Source organism: Phoca vitulina, unplaced genomic scaffold, assembly GCF_004348235.1.
Source record: "Phoca vitulina isolate PV1807 unplaced genomic scaffold, GSC_HSeal_1.0 scaffold60, whole genome shotgun sequence".
Lineage (NCBI taxonomy): Eukaryota > Metazoa > Chordata > Mammalia > Carnivora > Phocidae > Phoca > Phoca vitulina.
This window is the reverse complement of record NW_022589763.1, coordinates 9,209,935-9,232,496: the sequence shown is the minus strand read 5'-3', so window position 1 is coordinate 9,232,496 and position 22,562 is coordinate 9,209,935. Positions and strand designations below refer to the sequence as shown.

At 43.8% G+C, this 22,562-nt stretch overlaps 1 protein-coding gene across 7 annotated transcripts in view; it reads right to left on the bottom strand.

Moving 5' to 3' along the window:
• FRMPD4 (FERM and PDZ domain containing 4) overlaps nucleotides 1–22,562 on the bottom strand; it is an 836,952-nt gene that overhangs the window by 47,018 nt on the left and 767,372 nt on the right. The gene's annotated exons all lie outside the window — the stretch shown is intronic.

Genomic DNA, 22,562 nt, shown 5'->3' with positions numbered 1-22,562 from the left:
GCCCTCCCGTCAGGCTGGGTTGGACTGGGTTGGGCCACTGGCCACAGCAGCTCTGGGTGTGGACCGGGAGGTGGGGAGTGTGGTGGGGGAGGACAGAGATCAACAGAGTAGAGAGGGGAGGAATAAAACGCAAGAAACTCAGAGAAGTACCAGAACATCTCGGATGATGGTAATTTTGGGTGGTGGCAGGGAGCAGCACGTGGTTGATAGCAGCCCGTGTGCTCCCATGCGTTCCCAGTTGCCAACGGTGGGCAGAAAGCTCCAGTAAGAAGTACGCAGCCAGTATTGCCATTAGATGGAGAAACAGAGCAACAGTATAACCAAGGCAGAGTGAAGTGGATACAAGGAGTGATCATGCATTGCTGCTGGGTGTGTGGACAGGTGCGGCCCTTCGGCGGAGCATTGTGGCATCACTAGGCAAAGCTCAGTGTCACATGCACTATGACCTCAGCTTTCCACTCTGGTTTAGATCACAAAGAAATTCTGCCGCTGGCCTTTAAGGGCTGTATGGGGGTGAAGTGCTAGAGAGCAGCTGGGCATCCAGCTATAGGACGGTGGACATGGACGTGCGTGGATGCACAGCATGGAAGGACGTGACGGGAAGAGGCAGGAGCCTAGCTGTGCCTGGTAACTCTGGGGATGGTGCTTCAAACGCAAGGTAAGAAACCAGACAGGGTACAGAACAGACCATTCGCAAAAGCGCAAAAACACACGTGCATACTAAAGGACACACTAAACGTGTTCCAACGGATTTCTCTCAGGGGAGAGAGGGGCGGGCGTGAATATAAACAAGCAACATCAGAGAAGAGGGGCCTTCCATGGGTCTATGATGATTGTTTATACCCTGAATGGATGAGTTTGATGAATTCCACTCTCTGCACGTATGGTTTAATAAAAAACTCATGATTTGGAAGAGGATGAAGAAATGGGGGGTAGATGTATGTTAGCAATCTTACGAACTGCTGAAGGGGAGGTGGCTCTTGGAGACCTCTGAAGTAATCCCTCATTTGCTCACCAAGACAATGGAGGACCAGCCTCCCAACTCTTTGGGGCCGATCCACTGCACCAAACTACCACTCATTTGGTGGACCTAACACCATCCCCCAGCCCCCACTGTTGCCATACAGATGTCTGCATGAGAGAAACAAACACTCAGAAAGCAACACAAGTACCGCTTCTCAGCTCTCACTCGAGTTCCCCTTGCTTGAGGGAAACAAGGAACGCCCAGCAGATGAGAGATGGGATACAGCCCAGTTGACTGAAGCCTTTGTGCACATGGCAGCCATAGTAGTGGGCGTGCTCTGCCCAAGGCCTGCCCCCAGGGCCCTCAGGAGCAGGCACTGGGCCCAGGGATCCGTGCTCAGGGCAGAGCTGATTGGACCCAGGGGTTGGAGTGAGCCAATCGGATTTCCTCTCTGCAGGATCAGAACCAAGAAACACAAGAGTGTTGGATGCTGAGGGCCAGTCGTGGCTGAGCCAAGAGTAAAGGTGACAGAGGCAGGTACTCCCCTGTGCCGCCCTGGCTCCCACCATCCTGTTAGAAAGAAAAGAATTGATGGAAAAATCTCAATAGAACTATTATCAGCTCTGGGAATGGGCTTTTATTTCTGTTTCCTTTCATCTACAAGTACTTAATTACCCCTGCCAGACATGAAGAATGAACTCCATAGTGCTTTGGGTCTGTTAGGATTCCTCACTCAAACCTACGATGGGTAAAACAACAACAACAACAACAACAACAACAAGGAAGCCCTGTGTGTTCATAAGTTACAGGATGCCAAGCCAGCTGAGGCGGATCTAGCTGAGGCCTCATGCCAACAGATCCCAATCAGCTTTGCACGCCAAAGCAAGGTGCTGCAGGACTTTCAAGGAGGTACTGAAAACCAGAGTTTGGGACTTTTAACCCCTTATGCACCTCGGAGCTGGACTCATTGCTTAATTAAAAACAACAACAAAAAAAGGCAACTGGGAGAGGTTGGTAGAAGCAACATATGCCCAAAGAACAGAGGCTACATTTACAAAATTCCTACCCTCCCACTGAGGCAGGCCTAAAGTGTGCAATTCCTGGGGCCAATATGTGGACGATGCAGTAGAAACGGTACCCTGGGGTCATTGAATAAAGGCATCTTGCTCAGCTGAGCCACTCTAGGGGTGAGAGAGCTTTGGTAGAAAGATGGAGAAGCCAGCCATCCTCTGGGTTCTCTCTGACTCAAGGGAGCTGCAGTTGGAGAAATCTTCCAGGAATCCACAAACATGCCCATAAGGGAAAGAGTCAACTTTCTTTTTCTTTTTTAAAGATTTTATTTATTTGAAAGAGAGGGAGTGAGCATGAGCATGGGGAGGGGCAGAGGGAGAGGGAGAAGGAGTCTCCCTGCTCATGGGGCTCAATTCCAGGACCCTGGGATCATGACCTGAGCCGAAGGCAGATGCTCAACCAACTGAGCCACCCAGGCGCCCAAGAGTCAACTTGCATTATCCTCCATAGATAGAGGAAACACCAATGCCAGATCACATTGGTGCCAATCAAGTGAGAACTCGCCTGCTTTTTACCTCACTGTCCTGGTCCCATTTCTATGTGGAAGGAGCCAAAGCTAGAGAAGAAGGTTGGGGAATGCCCCTTAGCCCACTGCAGGCTTCCCAGGCATGAACAGGGGCAAGGAAGGTGTTTTGTGGAGTTGGGAGTTTCGATTCTTACACAACAATTGAATGTTTAAACTATAGATTACAAGCTGTTGTGATTACAAGTGTACAAGTGACTGGAGAATTTCCCTAAACCTGCTTTGGATCTCTTAGAATTCCTAACCCTAAGATCCTGGGGTGGGGGGTGGGGGGTGGGGGGTGGTGTGTGTGGATCTAAGCCATTTTAAAATCGCTTCAACAGAAAGATTAGAATGGAGAATGGAAGATGCCACATTCCAGTAAGCAGATAACTTCCTTTTATGAAGGTCTGAAACAGCTAGGGACGTTAAAAAATACATTTAGGGGCATGTGTAGAGAAGTATTATTTCATAATAAATTCCAAGTGACTCTTCTACTTTTGAAGAATAGCTTCAAAGTGCAGTACCAATAGTTTTGAAATAGTTGAGTTTGTTAAAAGCATCATTTAAATCCCTGAATCACAGTGCTGATCTGCAGAGGAAAATAGAGTTTGACCTCCCCTAAACTGCTCCTATCAAATTTGCCTTTGAGTCTTCAACAGAAGTCTCTTATCTCTTTTTGATGGGATCCCTTGAAACATGTTTGGGACATCCGGCATCGGCGGTCGCCGGTCACGCTTTGGCAACACATCCCATGTGTAAATTTCCCTGGCTGTGAATTTGTTGCAGCAAGCAAAGTGATGTGAGGAAGAGCTAGGATTCTAATGAGGCTTTCGGTGTTAAAATCTCTTCCAACAATGCAGCTAAAGCCGGTGTCGTCTTTTTCTTAGAGCAGCATAGCTTGGCATCTTTCCTAAACTGCCTCTCTCACTTCATATTTACACGAATTTACTGTCGCAATATGTAATCATATTGGCATGCACTATTGTATATTTCCTTCTGCACCAACTAAATAGATCCCCTGATCAACTCAGAAACTGATACAGATGTAACAAAGTTCTGAAGAGCCCTGAGATTTCCTCAGAGATTGGGAAAACGAAACAAAACCAAGCCCAAATAACTAAAATATGTAGGAAGATATTTTATGTCAAAATTCAAGAGTCCTGCTTAAAAAAAAAAAGTCCAAACAAATTAACTATAAGGTTTTAAACTTCAAAAATGAAGTAAGGAATCAATCTATGAAGGCTGAAAGGTTCAGCTATGGGAAGGCAAAATAAAGAGGTAATTTAGGGCTATATATGAAAGGATTTGGTAAACTGTAACATGACATTCTAACATGATGCGAAAGACTGATGTGCAGTATTTTTATTTGAAAAGAAAGGTGGTAAGGCACAGAGAAAGGGCATTGGAACTCTCACTTCTAAGGTAAATGCACACACACATCAGATTCTTTCTTCTTCTTGTACTTCAGAGTTCTTCGGCGAGATTAGCAAAATATTCTTTTCTGCAAGCTACTGCGTGCACCTCAGCCCTTACACTCTCGGCTGGTGGACAGCTGCTGATGAAGGAAATCAGAGATGATTATAACAGCATTTCTCCAGTGACTCTTTGCTCAGAAGAGCCTTTCTGCAGTCCTAGGCTTCCTTTTTATTTTTTTCTTTCTATCTGAACCAGGAGATGTGAAAAGAACATTAAGATTTTTATGATCTGAGAACCAGCCATAACATTGTCCGCCTAGTCAACTGCAGGCAAAGCTGGAGGAAATAATGCTGCCCTTCACTTTTAGAAAAGTTGCCACAGGACTACTTAGATTGGCGGTTTAATGCTTCATCTAGTTGACCTTTCCAACACTCTGCAGAGAGACACTAATTATCCATTGTATCGATTCCTAACATGTACTGAAGCCATTAGCTGGAAGAGAATGGCAACAGCTAGCAAATGACTATGCATTCAAACCAGATCAACACATTAAGGCTAAGTGTGATCTGTCATGGACATTAGGAAACATTAACGCTCTACACATTGTTGCTGAACCGTGTCTTTACTTTGATAACTGCAAGGAATGGGATTATTTGTCATTTCTCAGTTATGTTCAGGGGATGCTGACAAAGAAAATGCACATAATGAAGCCACCACAGTCATCAGGGCAGCTAAGACAGAAGAGATGAATCAAAGAGTTCACTTGTCCAGGAGCACCGGCCTGGCTGCTACTAATTCTACAGTGTCTCTCCCAGTACCATTTTAACCCTTTAGAGAGGGGTTATACTGCCAAGCAAAAAAACCCCAACAGTTTGGTAGCCAGTGGGAAAAATGGAGAGAATTTAAGAAAAGATCCTTAATAAGCAATAGGTTAACGACCTCAGCCTGAAAAACTGGATGACTGAACTGTTCATCTTTTCCCATCTGAGCTACAGAGGCCCCACCCAAGATGGACCTCAATGAACCACACCTTCTGGTATCTAGACCTTGCGTAGTCTCGTCCCCTTGAATCCGGGCAAGTTCTGTGACTTACTTTTGATAAACAGAAATAGTGTGGAAGGGACACTGCATGACTCCCAGGCCTCAGTTAGAAGAATCCTAGGAAGCCTTGCAGAGACCCATTCCACGGGTGTCTTGGAATGCTCACTGAGAAGCCACCTACCAGGTAGGAAAGCCAACAACCGTGCGACCACCATGTTGTGAGGAAGCTGGCCATGTGGAGAAGCCCTGTGGAGAGAGGGGGACTCGCCTGGCCAGCTGCACCTCTGTCGGCTGCCCAGGTCCGGGCAAGAACGCAGGAATGAGCTGCTGGGATGAGCCACCTGGGATGTGCAGCCCAAACAAGCCTGCACGTGGCTACAGCTCTAGCTGGCTCTGAACAGCAGTGACAAGAGAGATACCAGCGAGAACCATGTGGACGAGTCCGGTCAACCCGCAGAGCACGACAGAGAAGAAATTATTTTATTATTTATTTTATGTATTTATTAGTTATTAATTAATTAATTATTTTATTAAGCCCTTACATTTGTTGGGCAGCAATAGAAAACTGGAAAACCATCTGTCCATAAGGACTTTGAAAACTATGTTTTTAGGGGCACCTGGGTGGCTCAGCCGGTTAGGCGTCCGACTCTTGGTTTCGGCTCAGGTCATGATCTCGGGGGTTGTGAGATGGAGCCCCATGTTGGCCTCTGCGCTCAGAGCAGAGTCTGCTTGGGATTCTTTCTCCCTCTGCCCCCCCCCCCCCAACCCCGCACACACATGCGCTTTCTCACTCTCTCCCAATAAATAAAAATCTTAAAAAAGAAAAAAAACCTATGTTTTTAAAAAACAGTCATCAAAGGGGTCAAATGATTTTGAAATTGAACATGTCTCCCTTATCAAAGAAAAGACAGGGTCCAATTTAATGGCTCCCCAGAATACCGTGACATGGACTCACATTGAAATACAAAATGTCCGTCCTACAAACAGAGGTGGAAGCAGGGACAAAGATGCTCTAATACACTCAGGAGAGAGAAAAAGTTCCTACCAGAGTCTTGGACTAAAAGTGCTTCACTACAAAGAAGAATTTTGAGGGCACAATTGGCAGCATATTGTTGGGTAGATATTTGAACTTTGCAGAGCAAGGATTAAAGTACGTTGTAATTTTAGGTTTAGAATTAAATACTTATATACAGCCAAGGACTATAAATACAAACCTAGGGAGAAACCACAATTCTTTGCAAAATCTAATTCACATTTTAATGAATGTAGTTAAGGCTTAGGCTGTGCTTTTCTTTGTGAAGAATATTAGGTCATTAGGTTAAAATCACATAAATGATGCAGTGATTATCAAAATTAACATTTAAATGAAATCGGCTCATTTCAAGCACTTTATTTTACTGTACTTTTTAAACCTTTGCAGTGAAATTTCAGGTTAGGCGCTCAGAATGTGGGAACCGCTGTCAAGAGAGTTTCATTTGCATGTGATGTTTGTTTTTGGTCTGACCTAAATTTTTTGCCTATTTAATTTATTTTCAGCTGAATGAATGTTGTCTTTCGCCTTTGAACTACTTACCTTTAACTAATGGATGAAACCGGTACTTAGATTTAAGATTCATAAAGGACAGCTGGAGCTCTTGAGATAAAAATTAAATTGTTTTATACACACGTATGATACTAAGTAGCTCTCACCTCATTCACTCCTTTGATAAGTATTTACTGAGTATCTAGTAGTGCCAGGCATTTGCGATACATCGATGGTTCTCAACAGGGAACGATTCTGCGCCACAGAGCGCATTTGGCAATGACTGGAGACATTGATGGTTGTCACAACAACGGGGATGCCACTGGCATCTAGTAGGTAGAGGACAGTGTCCTACAGTGCACTGCACAGCCCCCGAAAACAAAGAATTTTCAGCCCAAAGTGTCAGTAGTGCCCAGACTGAGAGACCCTGGGCTGTATGAGACATACCCCTCAGGAATAATCACTATCCTGACTTCGTTTTTCTATTCTTTTCTTTCTTTATTCCTTTCTATTTTTTAAAGAGAGAGAGAGAGAGAGAGAGGGAGAGAGGGTGGAGTGGGGGAGGGGCAGAGGGAGAGGGAGACACAGAATCTTAAACAGGTTCCATGCTCAGCACAGGGCCTGATGCGGAACTCGATCTCATGTCCCTGAGAACACAACCTGAGCCGAAACCAAGAGTCCAGCGCTTAACTGAGTGCGCCACCCGGGTAGCCCATTCATTATCCTGACTTCTAACACCACAGAACAGTTTACCAATTGATGGACATTTGGGTGGTTTTCAAATTGGAGCTGTAAGATGGTATTGCTATTATTATTCTTGTAGATGTCCTCTGGTGAAAAAATGTACACACTTCTGTTTGGCATGTACCTAGGAGTAGGGCTGATAGGTCACTGGGTATGCACGTGCTCAGGTGAAGACAGTGTTTTATCTGACTGTGCCATTCCTTCGTGGTCCTGTGACATGGCTAGCTCTTTAATATGACGAACTCTACTAGCCTTCCTTAACCTTATTCTTTTACTCTTCTTGGTGTCTGACTGAGCTCCAAGAATGTCCTAAAGTTACTTATACATAGTTAAAGCTCTGTCGTCTTAGAGAGGGGTGCAAAAAGGTATGAGTGTACAACATTCAACTCATCCAACTAAATACTACAAACTGTATCAAAATTATTGGGAATCCCACAGATTTTAAACGGTGCTCCACGCAACCCTTCTGAGACAGGGCCACAGGCCAGTAGGAAGAGTCCTGGGCATGCTGTGTGTTTTCTTCTTCTTCTTCTTTTTTTTTAATTAATCTTTTTAAGAGTTTTTATTCATTTGAGAGGGGGGTGCACAAGCAGGGGGAGGGGTAAAGGGAGAGGGAGAAGCAGATTCCCCGATGAATGGGGAGCCTGATGCGGGGCTCGATCCCAGAACCCAGAGATCATGACCTGAGTCGAGGGCAGTTGCTTAACTGACGGAGCCACCCAGGTGCCCCTGCTGTGCATTTTCAACCAGAAACTCTCCAGGGCTTTACCCACTGGATTGTGGGTTAGGTGTCTGTTGAAGAAAGGATTCTACTGCTAAAAACAAATAAGAAAACCAATGGACAAAAAGATTGCTATTGGTTCATCAAATTCCAGTAGGCCTTAGTGTGCAATTCTAAATCTTATTCTGAATTTCCATGAAGCTATCCGGCATCCTCTTCTAGCTTTAACTTCCAGTCCTCAATGAAAAGTAAAGTTAAAAAAAAAAATTTAAAAAAAGTAAAGTTTTGGGGCACCTGGGTGGCTCATTCGTTAAGCACCTGCCTTCGGCTCAGGTCATGATCCCAGGCTCCTGGGATCGAGCCCCACATCGGGCTCCCTGCTCCGCGGGAAGCCTGCTTCTCCCTCTCCCTCTCCCCCTGCTTGTGTTCCCTCTCTGTGTCTCTCTCTGTCAAATAAATAAATAAAATCTTTAAAAAATAAAATAAAATAAAAGAGTACAGTTTTATTGGATTAGGTTGCTTTTCTACTCTTTACATTTTAAGAACGACAATAATATTGTTTGCTATTTCACATGGCAAATGTAGAACATTGTAGTAATAATCACAATGCTCTAAAAGACAGGAAAAACTATTATCCCATTTTTACTGATAAGAAAACGAGGCTCAGAAAGGTTACAGTGGCATTTACGTTCCTGACTGGAGACTTTGGGCTTGGCCATGACTTGCTGTGGTAAGAGGTAAAGAAGTGACAGCATGCCAGATCAGAGCCCACACTTTTGGAGGCCTTGTGTGTTCCTGCTTGTCCACTCCTGCTCCGTATGAGCAGGTACAGACCGTACCCCAGCCAGCCCCTTGGCCCAAGGAGGATGAGACACCCGTGCAGTGGACCTGCCCCTCATCTGCAGCTTTCGGGCAAGCCCGGCCAAGATCAGCAGAACCACCCCAACCAGTTTTCAGATGCATGAGAAAAAAATGCTTATTTCTAGACACAGAAGGACAAATATCGTAAGATTCCACTTACGAAATATCTGGACTAGGCAGATTCATAGAGCCAGAAGGTAGATTCAAGGTTACCAGGGCGGGCGGGGGGGAGGAGGACTAGGAGGAAGGTGGGATGGAGACGTTTTGGTGAATGGGTACGGAGTTTCTGTTTGGGGTGACGAACAATTATTTGGAAATAGGCAGCGGTGATGGTCGTACAACACTCTGAGTGTAATTAACGTCTCTGAGTTGTACACGTAGAAGTGGTGAAAATGGCAAATGTAATGCTATGTGATATTACCGCAGTCATAAAAGAGAAAATGTTTGTTGTCACAAGCCACTGAGACCTTGTGGTTATTTGTTGTGAAGCAATACGGCCCCCAATCCAACAGTAGGGCAGATCTTCTATAAAGAGAAGAATGAGAATTTGATGGAACACTGAATATGAGTATGAGGAGAAGAAAGAGGGGGAAAATGTCACATTCAACATCTGGTCTGCTGCATAACATCTCTCCATGGTAAAAATAAATTAGGTAGCGGGCCAAGGAAGGGACTGATGGTTGGGGCCATTAAAAGAGACCATTTGGAAGTGGCTCGTGCCATTTCAGGGTCATTCCCACGGAGGCCCTGCTGTCGTGGAGCATACGAAACGACGAGAAAAATTCAGGGAGCTGGAAACATTAAAAAATTGGAAGCTAATACAAATTTGGAGCCTGAAAGACTGGGAGAGATCAGAAGGAGACAGGCAGTGTCATCTGCCAAGCTGAAGCTGTTAGAAAGAATAGTTCACAACCCGAGTTGATTCTTTAAAAAAAATAAAAAATAAAAAATCACATTGTTATGCAATTCAAATCAATTTGCCTTGACAGTCGCTTTCCCTTGCTCTCTTAGTTCAGAGGAATTTTATGTGCGATTCTGCCCTCTTTCAGGCCTTACAGCACCTTCTGTTCACCAGTCCTGCAGTGCGCTCACAATACAGGGGCTTAATATATTTTTAAACGATAAAATTAAACAGAAGGCCAGAGACTGTAATGCACTACATGGCACAATGGCAAATGGGAGGCGGCAGTTGAAGCCTTTTTTATACATAAGCCGAGGGGCGAACATTGTTCAAGAAATGAGGTGCTTTTGGCCAAAAGTCTCAGCAGCAAGCGATGCGCCCACAAAATGGATATAATAACAGTAATAATAATAACAGGCCTGTTCAGGGGATTGTTGGGAGGAGGACAAATTATAGATGGCTGAAATGCTTTTAGTATCTTGGCAGAAAGGTATTATGTAAATTCCCAGTTTTTTTTCCTTTCATTATTTTTCCTTGAAGACTGCCAAAAAAAAAAAAAAAAAAAGATCCTAGTGGGTGGATGAGAACAGGGATTGAGGGAGGAAAGGGAGAAAAAATAATTCAGGGAAGCAAGTGATAGAGAGAAGTACTTCTTGGCCATTGCGTTTGCTTTAATAAACTTCATCTACTTAGCCACGTGGCTATGGAGGATGCGGAGTGTCTGCGAGATTTCATCCCCCCCCGCCCCCCCGGCTCTTGCCCAGGAAATATTTAGATTTTATGTCCATTTTGCTAAAAGAATCCTCTCCATCTTGTTGACACGACTATTGCTTTCACTCCCAACATTGTGCTCGGTGTTTCAGCATGCACCAAGAGTATCTTCTGCAGGCGACTATAAACGCCCGCTCCCAAGGGCAGACACTGATACTTGTGCTCTAGGACAGGTGCATGCAAAGGCCATTAAGTGCAATTCTTGTTTTAAACAGAACATTTCGGAAGGCAGGGCTGAATTCAGTCAGCGTGTCGCCATTTGTAGTGAGAGAAATTAAATTCCGATCTTGGACTCCACGGATGTATTCAACGTCACCAGGTGAGATGATAATGAGACGCTTAGGGCTTTCAGACAACCAACACAGGGATTGGGCTTTAAGTTCATTCACTTCATCAGCATATTTGGAAAAAAAATAGCTTTTTTATCAAGAAGTGGAATGCCTCCTGTCTCCTTTCTCTCTGGTCTATTTGGAAGCAATTTGAACCATTTTCCTGAGCTATTATGTTGATCATATCACTTCCTTCGCAAAACACTATAATGATTTCCAACTGCATCTTATTTCTAGTAGGATTCTTAATCTCTTCCTCCCAGTAGAGGACATCCCTAGTAGCTCTCCACTTATCTTTACTTACATTTCAACTTTAAAAACCACTGGAATTCATTGAACACACATTTGACAAGCCTCTGCTATGCATCAAAGACTCTTCTAGGCTATATGGATACATCAGTGAACAAAACACAAAATCATCCCTGCTCGCCTGTGGTTGCCAATCTGTGGAATCATCAAGGACTTGGGCATTGAGCAGGGGATGCCTTAGCCGGCTGGCAGCGAGCCTGAGCGAGCCCCTTCAACCTCCGGCCATTTGTGTTCTCATCCGAAAGATGCAGAAACTGGACGGAATCTCCAATTACATGGGTTTCTCCCAGAGACCCAGTGCTGCTTACTCTTTCAGTCCCCTACATTAACCAATCTGCTTGGTTCAATGTTATTTACCTAAAACTGCCCGAAACGTTTTCTTTGATAACAAATGATACCCCATCCTCTTTCTTCAGACCACTCTCCAAGAATCACTCCCTTCAAGTCTTCCCAGATTACCCCATCTGCCTTCAAACCTACTGGTGTCCATGGCAACCTTTCAACATTCAGAGACAGCTCTGCAGGGGCAGGTGGGAGGAAAGACTGACTCTCCCTAACGAAAAGAGGGAACAAATTGGGAAAAGAGAGAAACGGGTTGCTTGGCTACCTGGAGTCAGATGGCTTGGATCGGTTTTATGAGAAGGCTACCGCGCACAAGGTTCCGGTGTGGATAGGAAGGAGAGATGGTCAAGGTCTGTGTGGGCCCAACTGGCAACATTCTGAGACGAAGTACCGGTACAAGCGAGCATTTATTTCATGTCTACTGTATGCTGGGGACAGTGTAAAGCACTTCGTACCCAATATTTCTCATGTACTCCCTTCAGGTAAATTAGGAACTAAGTGTTATTATTTCCCATTTAGAGATGAAGGTACAGAGGCTCTGAAGACAAAAATACTTTGAACCCAGGTGCCAGAAGTGTAAAAAAACAACCACAAAAAAACCTCATTTACCAAAGCTTATCCACTCTTGCTGTCCTGCCGCAGGGAGGTCCTTGCTACAAACTCAGTCACGGGCTCACCCTGGGGCAGAATCTGGGTCGCGAGTGACAGGATTAAGTGGGGATAAGGTATGAGAGATGTATTGCACACGACCCCGACCCATATGTCTTTGTTGTTGTCATTTCAACCACTATTGTTTTTATTATCATTAATGCCTGTCTCAAGAGCCCAGAGGGAGAGCATTCTAGAAGATACAGAGGAGAGTGTAGTCCAGTGATAGAGTTGCTCATTTCACTGCAACATAAAGAATCGTTCTTCCCTGACCAGGCACGCTGCACAGTCTTCGTGCTTCTGTCTCAGCTCACCATCCCTGAGGTTCTGAGGCTCCATCACTCCTGCAGGAGATGACGAGATGCTCTAGATTTGTTCTCACCTGTGACTTGGAGAAGCCTGGGAGTGTGCTGATTGGCAAGGTAGGTTTCTAAAGCAGGACCCTGACACTTGTCCAGGTCGGCAGCCTCCTAGGATGGGACCTAGTCTCCTGGGTGTGACAAACACTTTCTCAGGCCTTGCCCAGTCACATAACACTGCGTCCTGCCTGTGGCATGTGTCCCAGCCAGTATGGCCCATGTAGGAAATGACAGGGAACACTGCAAAGCAGCCGAGTTCAAGACATCACAGCTCTGTCGGCGTCCGTTCATTATTCATCACTGACTGCATCAGGCCTGGCTCAGGCTGCTTGACCCTCATCATCTCAAACCTTTAAAATAACTCTGCAAGGTGTTTTTCATTATTTCTGCCTCCACGTCAGAAAACAGGCTCTCTTCAGAGGCTAACTAAGCATCTTGTCCAAGGCCACACTGCTCATTTGAGGGGGAGCCAGGAATCCCACCCAGGCTATGCACCCCAATATTCTTTCCCTCTTTCCATGGTAGTCATTATCTGCATTCAGAGCGCCCACACCCCAAAGTTTTACCCATGACAGCTGCCTAATAAAGATACATGTTGCATTTATCTTACAGGCCCCAAAGCATGTTCTCATATTGTTTCTTTATATTTCCACAATGCTAGTGACAATTAAGTATCCAGTTCTCCATTTGGTAGTTAACTACACTGTGGTGCAGAGAGGTTCACCATCTGCTGGATCCGTGCACTTCACCCAGCAGGGCGGGGTTTGGCAGCTATAAAGCAGAGCTACTGCAGATGTCTTGGAAACAGAACGGAGAAAGAACAACTAAACTTGTGGGAGCTAGGGGGACACTCAGTGAAGAACCACCCAGAAGGCAGCTTTTGAGCTGGATCTTGATGGACGGGGAAGAGCTTGACAAAAGTAGTTTCTAGGAACACCGAAGATGAAAACAGTTTTTCTTCTTTTTTAGAGAGAGCATGAGCAGGGCGTGGAGGGGCAGAGGGAGGGTTTTAAGCAACCTCCATGCTCAGCTCAGAGCCCGATGCGGGGCTCGATCTCACGACCCTGAGATCACGACCTGAGCCAAAATCAAGAGTCAGATGCTTAACAAACTGAGCCACCCACACGTCCCGGTGAAAACAGTTCCATAGTTCCATAGGCAGGAATGCTTTGGGGCTGGTTAGGGAATAGTGCATTTCCAAGCATAACTAGGACACAAGATGGGTGAGTGGCTCTTGAGGGAGAAAAAACTGGAAAGAAAGACTAGGGAGAGGTAAGGAAGACCCAGTTGATGGAAAAAATCCTGACGAGAACCACCCTTCAGTAGCGGAGTCATTACTGAATGAGAAATAACTGGCAGAAATTATCCTGTGCATCAGAAAGCAAATGGACAATCAGCTTTATTTTTCTAAAGGTTCACTCAGCCCACAGAGAAGGCAAATGTCAGGGGCATGGGGAGAAGGTGACTCAGTGATGAAGCTCTTGCCATATTCCAGGTGAGGGGAAATGATGACTTAAACTAAAGAGGCAGAAAGGGCGACGAGGAAGGGAGATATGAGGAAGATTTAGAGGAAACCTGTGTCCAGAGGCTCACAATTGAATGGTGTCCAAGAATGAAAAGGTGAAAGGCACTGATGGAGTTCATGAAATGGAACTGTGGATAAGGCTGTTCCGCTGCCAGAAGTAGCTGGGGCTCGCAGGTGTTCCTAGAGGTTAACGATCACAGCCACTAACTCCCAATCTCCATGCACTGGAGCTGGAACCACGAGGAGCTCTAAGGGGGTTGAACTTGCGCTTGAATATTAACAAGGCAATGGTAGTCTCTGAACTCTTGTTCCAGCTGGTAACTTTCATGTGCATGTCAGTTAACAGGGCACATGTAAAAGAGAGAAATACTATTTTTAACGTTGGCAAGGAAGAGAGGTGACACCGATGAAGAAGCTGTAATTCTAAGATGGCACATACAGAGAGTACTTGGAAACAGCTGCAAGACAGACTGCACCTTCCCGCTAGGAGGAGAAATCAGGTTAAGGAAGCATAGGTACAAAGCTCAAACAGCGATCCGGAAACAACACCCTCAACACCCTCTCAGAAAACCTAGCAATGCCCTAATCCCCTCTAAAAGTTGACAGATTTTCAGTCAACCATGATAATATTTCACTGATGGAAAGAAGTTGTGGGATTTACACTAAATTTTTGAAGTGTGCCTGCCACGTCTGAATTTAGCCTCAATCTAAGAAAACTATTTTTTTTTTTTAAAGATTTTATTTATTTATTTGACAGAGAGAGACAGTGAGAGAGGGAACACAAGCAGGCAGAGTGGGAGAGGGAGAAGCAGGCTCCCTGCCGAACAGAGAGCCCGATGCGGGGCTCGATCCCAGGACCCTGGGATCATGACCTGAGCCGAAGGCAGACGCCCAACGACTGAGCCACCCAGGCGCCCCCTAAGAAAACTATTTATAAATTAATCTTTGGCAAGGCAGAGAGAAATCTTGTTTTCCTGTCTATTGGGAAATAACTGCTTTGAACATGAGCTTGGACTGCACTAACCTTGCAACTGAATTCTGAGACCTTTCTGCTTTGTATTAATAGGGCTTATGGTCTACATTTGGGCTGATGATATAAAAAAAAGTGTTTCACTCTCAAAAGCTATCTAATTACTACATGAAGAATCATATGAAGATTACTTTTTTCTTTTTCCCTTTTAAAGATTTTATTTATTTGTCAGAGAGAAACAGCACAAGGAGGGGGAGAGGCAGGCAGAGGGAGAAGCAGGCTCCTTGCTGAGCAAGGAGCCCGATGCAGGACTCGATCCCAGGACCCCAGGATCATGACCTGAGCCGAAGGCAGACGCTTCACTGGCTGAGCCACCCAGGTGCCCCTGAAGATTACTTTTCAAAAGCAGATATCCACTGGGGTTAAAAACAAACAGCAAACAAACATAAGTAGTGAAACAGCTTCCTTCCTATAGAACCTAAGGACATGGCTTACATCATTTCCCCATATATCCCCAATATAGTAAGAGATTAGAATTTCAGCAGAACAACTGCCCTTTTCCACTTTCAAGGCCATTAAGAACAGAGGGTGTGGTTGGTGATTTCCACTTGTAATCATCCTGGATTTTTCACTCCTGCCACCAAATGGAAGCATGTCCATACTCAGACACAACTCATGTCTATACCCAGAGACAACTCAAAAGGATACAAGTCAAAATGTATGTAACAGTCTTAAAAATATGATTTTTATATTTTAAAATTTTTATATTTTAAAATTTTATTTTTGTCTCTTATACTATTTTTTCTCTTGAGTTTCAGTAATGTCCAAGGAGGATCAATATTCAGCTTCATAAAATAGAAAAAAAAGCCCTATAGGGTGGTGAGGAGATAAGAAAAGGCGAATATAAAAACTGAGTTAAAGAGCGAGTTTTCAAAATTACCTATTGCTTAATACAAAATAACATGCATAGAAAAACGTTTGAAATAAAATCCAACAAGATCTGAGTGAATCATAACACATTGGAAACAATGGTAAGGGATTAGCAGGAAATATAAAATAGGTAACAAACTATTGCTATGTGAATATTATTTTCAGAAGATGGTAGTCTTATTTTTCATATTTGATGAACAGTACCAACATTAAAAGTACCAGGAGACACGATTATACAAACACATATTAGGATTTCTTTTAAAAAATGCATCTTCTTCGCCCAAATGAGACATTAATAGCTCCTTTGAAACTCATGTAATGTATCATATAAACAGGTCTTTAAACATATGCCCTATAAAACTCTTGGGGGGGGGGGAGTCTGAACAGAACAGGTGAAGTCGTTCATTTGCATAGTCAATAAGTCACTCTTCACATGCTTTGCTCTTATTCACGTGCAGTTTCTCCATGTAGAGGAACTGCTATTCATTTAAAGAAGGGGGAAACAAAAGTCCTCCATATAGATCCCCAGAAAATAATTATGTGTGCGTGGTAGTCTGAGCTTGAATTTGAAACGTGGCTAGCAGGGTCATCCTTCAGCTTCCAACTTCTAACCTGGGCTGGGTCTGCCGCTTAAGAAGATGTGGGTGGAGATACCATGGGGCTTAAAATTCCATTCCACCCGAGGAGGACAGTGAGGCCACCAAGGGAAACCCCTTACTGCCCTCCCAGCTGCCTAGATGGGAAGATGAGCCAGATGTGGGCAGTCTCTCGTTATGTTTGGAGCCCTCAGAGCTACTCCTGGCCGGTCTATGGCTAAGCACAATTCTAGAATCTCCTGATTTCCAATCAGGACCAGAGAAATGTTAGTGAGTGGGTCTCCCACGGCTGTCAGAGACAAATGTTATGGTGACAAGGACCCCACAACTATTTTGAATCCTATACTGTATGTCATCAGAGATGCTCTCTGCATAGTGTATGTGGGTACATATATAATTCACAACTGAAAGATTTTAATCAATGGTCTGAAATGTTTTTTTCAAAAGATGAAGCTCAAAATTAGCTCATGCTTATGCATAATGTAAATTATACACAAACTCTGTCAAGTCTAAAGACAAGGCCACACAATTACAGGCATATCTGCCTAAACCAGATCACTCTGGCCATTTCTTTGTGGCCCGATGACACAATCGCTCCAAATGTTGGCAGAGAAAAGATTTATTGTTCGCGATCTTAAGTCAAAGGCGCTCATTCAACTGAGAGTTAAACCCATGTGATGATTCCTATGCAAGTCCACGTTGTTTATCTGAAAACCATGATGAGTTGGTCTCCAGTGCAGGCTTTGTTGACATAAGAGCACAGAACTCTGAGCAACTTCAACTTACTCACTCGCCTAAATGACTTCCGCCAGCTCCCGTTGGCTTAGCTCATTGCCTGGCACCATCATTCACCCACAGCTGAAGCCAGAAATTCGGGAGTTCCCTCCATTCTTTCTTGTCTCCCAATCTCCGCATCAAATATGCCACCAAGTCCTACCAATCAATTCTTCCTCTATGACACAGCTTTTATGACTCTCGAGGACTCCTTTGGGCCAGGTCTCTAGCTGTTATTTCTTACCTGGACTTTTTCAAGACCTTCTAATGGCTTCTCCGTTTCCATTCGTGTCTCCCATATTCCATTCGCCACACAGTGCAGCCAGAGTGAAATTGTAAAATGCAAGCTAGATTATTTTACTCCGCTGCTGAAAACCCTCCAGCGGTTCCCTCTCTCTCGTAGAATAAAATCCAGACTTTTTTTCATAGTCTAGATCAGAGGTCAGCATACTTTTTCTGTAAAGGGCCAGACAGTAAATATTTTAGGCTTTGTGGGCCACATGGCCTCTCGCCACCACCCTCGTCTGCAGTCTTAGCACAAAAGTAGCCACAGACAATATGTAAATGCACGGTCATGGCTATGTTCCAAAAATACTTGATTTACAAAAACAAGCAAAGGGTCAGATTTGGCTCTTGGGCCACAATGAACTAACCCCTACTCTAGAAGGCCCTCCAATACTCAGTTCCTGTCTCTCTCTCTCTAACCTTTTCATACCACGTTTCCTTTTGTGGGCCAAGGACAGCCACGCTGTCTTATTTTTCTCCCCCAAAAGTAAGCTTTTTTCCTCCCTCCACTCGTCCTCTCAGGAACAACTTCAATGTCACCTACTCATTCAGGATTTCCCTGAGTCTCCTACTCCTATACCATCATTCTCCCTTTTAGTGACCCATTCTTTTCCTTCATGGCAGTTACCATAACTGCAATTACCAATGTATTTGCTCGTTTCACTGCTTAAAGTCCATCTTCCTCACAAGACCACATGAATGAGGAAGGTAGGGACAGGGTCTGTGTTCAGTACTCCATAACCAGCAACTACCACCAGGCCTAGCACACAGTAGGCACCAAAATATTTATCAAATGAACACACTGCGTGCCTTTGAGTCTTAGATTCCTCACCTGTAAAATGGCGATAATGATACTCTTTGCCCCTTTGGTTTGTATCAGAATTGCTGTGTTGACTAAATATTTCAAGCACTCCAGGGACGTGCTCGGACTCGGACATCTTCCTTGCATTTGGTTCTCTTCAGCACAGATACAGTTAATGGATAGGATGGTTCCTTTAAAAAACCATCCAATCTTTCAAGTGGCGTTCAAGTAGTTGGGGAGCTGTCACCCCAGTCAGAACATTCAGGCTACTTTAGTTGCATATTTATCATGTGAGGTAAAGATTAGAAAAGCATGTTTTTCTTTTTATAGCAGATGTTTTTTCTACTTAATTCACTCTCAAGTCCTTTTTCTAGAGATACTTGTCAGTAAACGTGGAATGTTGGGATAGAAACAAATGTTGGATTAGGTGCAGGTGGTCTCCGATAGTCGATGTGTTTCTAGAAAATGTAGCTCAACTTGAACTTCTTATATGCACCTCTGTCTGCTCAAGATGGCCACGGAAACTCTAGGATGTGTTGGCGGAAACAGCTTGAACATATCATGTGCAAGAAGCAAAGCAAGAGCCCCACAGGCAGCCACCGTACAGCGCCTATGCTGATCCCAACGGCTTTTATTCTGGTCACCCAGCACCTGGACTTGACTCCTTGTTCAAGAAATACCCTCAGTGCTGCTGAGTTGGCCATTGCCTCAGATCACAGAGGGTGCACAAGTGGGAATTTACATGCCCCAGGGGGCAGACCCTAACCAGTGACTGTCCTGTGGTGGAGAAGGACTATAAATGCCTCTGATGGGACAACTATTAGGTGTGACAGAGAAAATACTCAGAACTCCCTTGTGGATTGAGCCAAAGATACCCATCTGGAACATGGCCTGATATGGCATCTTTATTTGGCCTCCTTTTCTTCCAGGTCTGACTTCCCCACTCCCCTATTTAGTTTTCAAGAGAACTCTTCCTCTGAAGTCACTTGCACATGAATCCTCATCTCAGGGTGAGCTTCTGGTAGGCCAACCTAAGACAGTGAACAAGCGCTTAATGATGAAACACTGGTATTCCCCTTGTAAATTGTCATTTCAGTTCCACATCCTAGTGGTCATGATTTGGGCAAACGTTTTGTAGAAGGGATACATAGACAAGTCCAGCTTACTTGGAAAGTTGAAATAAATGCCGTTCAACAATTTCTGAACTAGAAAGAGTAGAAGAAGAAAACTCAAAAGTATTTGGAGTAGGCATGTAAATAAGAAACAGACCAGATTAAAAGTAAAACCTCCCAAGTCAAGGCCATACTGGGAGCATTTTCCTCTATCAAAACACTGAAATAAATATCGTTAATAAAGATCATTCTTTTAAAAGGATGACTGGAAATGTTCTTTTAAACCTAAGAGATGCCAATCTCCATTAGTCTTACATAAAGATTTCTCTGAGCAAAGAGGTAATTACAGCCTGACAGATGCCTAAAATAGCTTCGATTCTGTGTTTCTTTTTCAATCCAGAGGTGGGCAGATACCACCCTAGCGCCTCTCTGAATTATAGCTTATGAAACTTGAGAGAGAAAAAAAATGATATCTATTGAACTGCAATGTTTAGACTACCCAAGCCTTTCAACAAGCTTCTCCTTCCCCCTCCTCTCCTCACCATCCTGGAAGCAAATGAACAGCCTAAGTTCTCTTCTCCAATGGAAACTGTTCGAATCCCTTCTTGTGTTGAAAATGGTGCTGCATGCTTTCTGCCTGTGCTCGTACGATGGTTCTCAATCTCCATTCCACTTAGCATTCGTGTTTGACTCTGGGCTCTGCTATTTACTGGCTGCACAATGGCAAGAAAATACCCTCATTCCTGGAATAAAGGAAATCTTTGCTGTGAGGCTATTATTTTGTGAAGGTGAATGGTACCCTTTACTCACATATGTCAGCCATGGAAGAACGTACAGTAGGAAAATAATCCTGGCAGAGGCAATGCCTTCAGTGGATCAGATATTTCCCACACAACTTTACAAGTCGATGCTCTACAGTGCAGGAAGTCAATTTTTAAAATCTATGCTTTGTTTGATGTCCACAAGTGTAACAGTCTCAACATTTAAACTTCATATGGCAAATTTCACGAGTACCCTAAAAACTGGTCTGCTATTCACTTCTAAGGAAAAAAGAAAACATTTAAACATTTTGTTTTCATCAGAAGAGCTAGTTTTTTTTATTTCTCCCATAATATATTTCTCCATAATATTTCTTCTTTCTTAAAAAGAGCAGGACTTGACCTGAACCCATGATCATTGCCATTTGATTGTATTTGTTGGCTGGGACTGCAAGAGAATTATTCAAATGAAAGTACTACGTGCCCATAAGAGATACTGAATATTTGTAAATAGTTCTTCAGATATCAAGCTTTTCAATAAAATCTGCAGCCATTGGAGGATAATGCGAAGTTGGTGAAATAGTACTGGAATCTCCCTGAGTTAGTCCATAAAAAGAGAGAAAGCAACTAGGATAGCAAAGCCCAAAAGCCATGACACCAGCCCAGCAAAACTATGTGAGAGATAGCCCCACGGGCAGCCAAACTGGAGCTGGTGAAGACAGACCACCAGTGTATCTGTGTGGGAGGACCTGGAAAGAAGGGAGAGGGGCCTCTCATGGCTCAGAGAGCAGAAAAACCTTGGAATTGCCAACAGGTCCTCCCCAAAAGTGGGAGATTCCTATCCAGGGACAGTAAGCCATAGACACCTATACAGAGTGCTGAGACGGGAGCACGTATTTCCCTGGAGAACTGCCGCTCTGATGCTCTAAGGGCGACAGGGAGCTTCTGTGTTAATTCCATTCTGACAAGGTGGATGCAGTCTATCTATGTAAAAATGGGGGGACAGGGGCGCCTGGGGGGCTCAGTCAGTGAAATGTTTGCCTTCGGCTCAGGTCATGATCCTGGGGTCCTGCGATCGAGCCCCACATCAGGCTCCCCGCTCAGAGGGGAGGCTGCTTCTTCCTCTCCCTCTGCAGCTCCCCCTCTCTGTCAAAAAAAGAAATAAAATCTTAAAAAAAAATAAATAGGGGGAGGAAAAGGAAAGCTGACCAAGAGCTTGCCTTATAGGTATTAATATGAATTGTGAGTATAAAGATAATATTTCAAGTTCAATGTTCAAGGAGATGGCAAGAAGGGCAAAGAAGAGGTTATTCGCTAATTTCAAAAATGCTTGGAGTAGGAAACCAATAGATAATAGCCTGAAATAAAAAATGATGGGTACGTGTATGTGTGGGGAAACCAGGCCATTATATAAAGACATCAGTCTAATGACAACCACCTGACCAAAAACATCTATCTTCCTAATTACGATGAGTCACCCACAAACACACACGCGTGTGTGTAAGAAACACAATGATATGATGTACTGATCAGTAGGACACACAGTCAAGTGAAAAAAGTATGTCTCATTTACCACTCTTTCTAAGAATGGAGACAAATTGGAGTATGTGCTCATATTAAATAATGGAAGAAAGAACCACAATATAAAATAAAAAATAAGTGTTACATATCTGGGACGATATAGGGAGGGGAGCACAGGGACAGAATTTATACTTCCTTGAACATACATTTTGTAGATTTGACTTGGGAATCATGTAAATAGACATAATTATAAAACACAGCTAAATAAAATCCCTAAATATTGCTTTTAAAATGAAATAAAGAACCCACGTATCCTGTTGGAAGAATGGCTACAGCCACGCATAATTTTAAAACAAAATTAAATAAAGGAGCCATCCTAGCAATTGTAAGTAAGATGAAGTAATTGCACCTGTGAATCCAGTTAGAGGCAGTGTGACAAAGAGAGGAACTGTCCCAAGTGATTTTAAAACAGTATTTTGAACATCCTTGTGAGATATGTCAGGAAGACAAATAGAACTGCAACAAAATGGTCTTAAAATGCGTTGGGTAATCAGGTTATTTGTGGTAGTGTTGTTATTCTGAGGCGGGAATATGGGTTGTGTGGGATCAAGCTGAGAAGTCATGATAGGGTCGCCAAGAACAGGGATTTAGTTTGAGAAAAAGGAGATAAAGATGAAAGATAGACAGGGTCATGTCAAAACATTTTGTCCTGAACTTGAATCAGACATATCGATATCAGCTCATGATGCATTTCATCTTTAAAAAATGTACACAAATATCGTAGT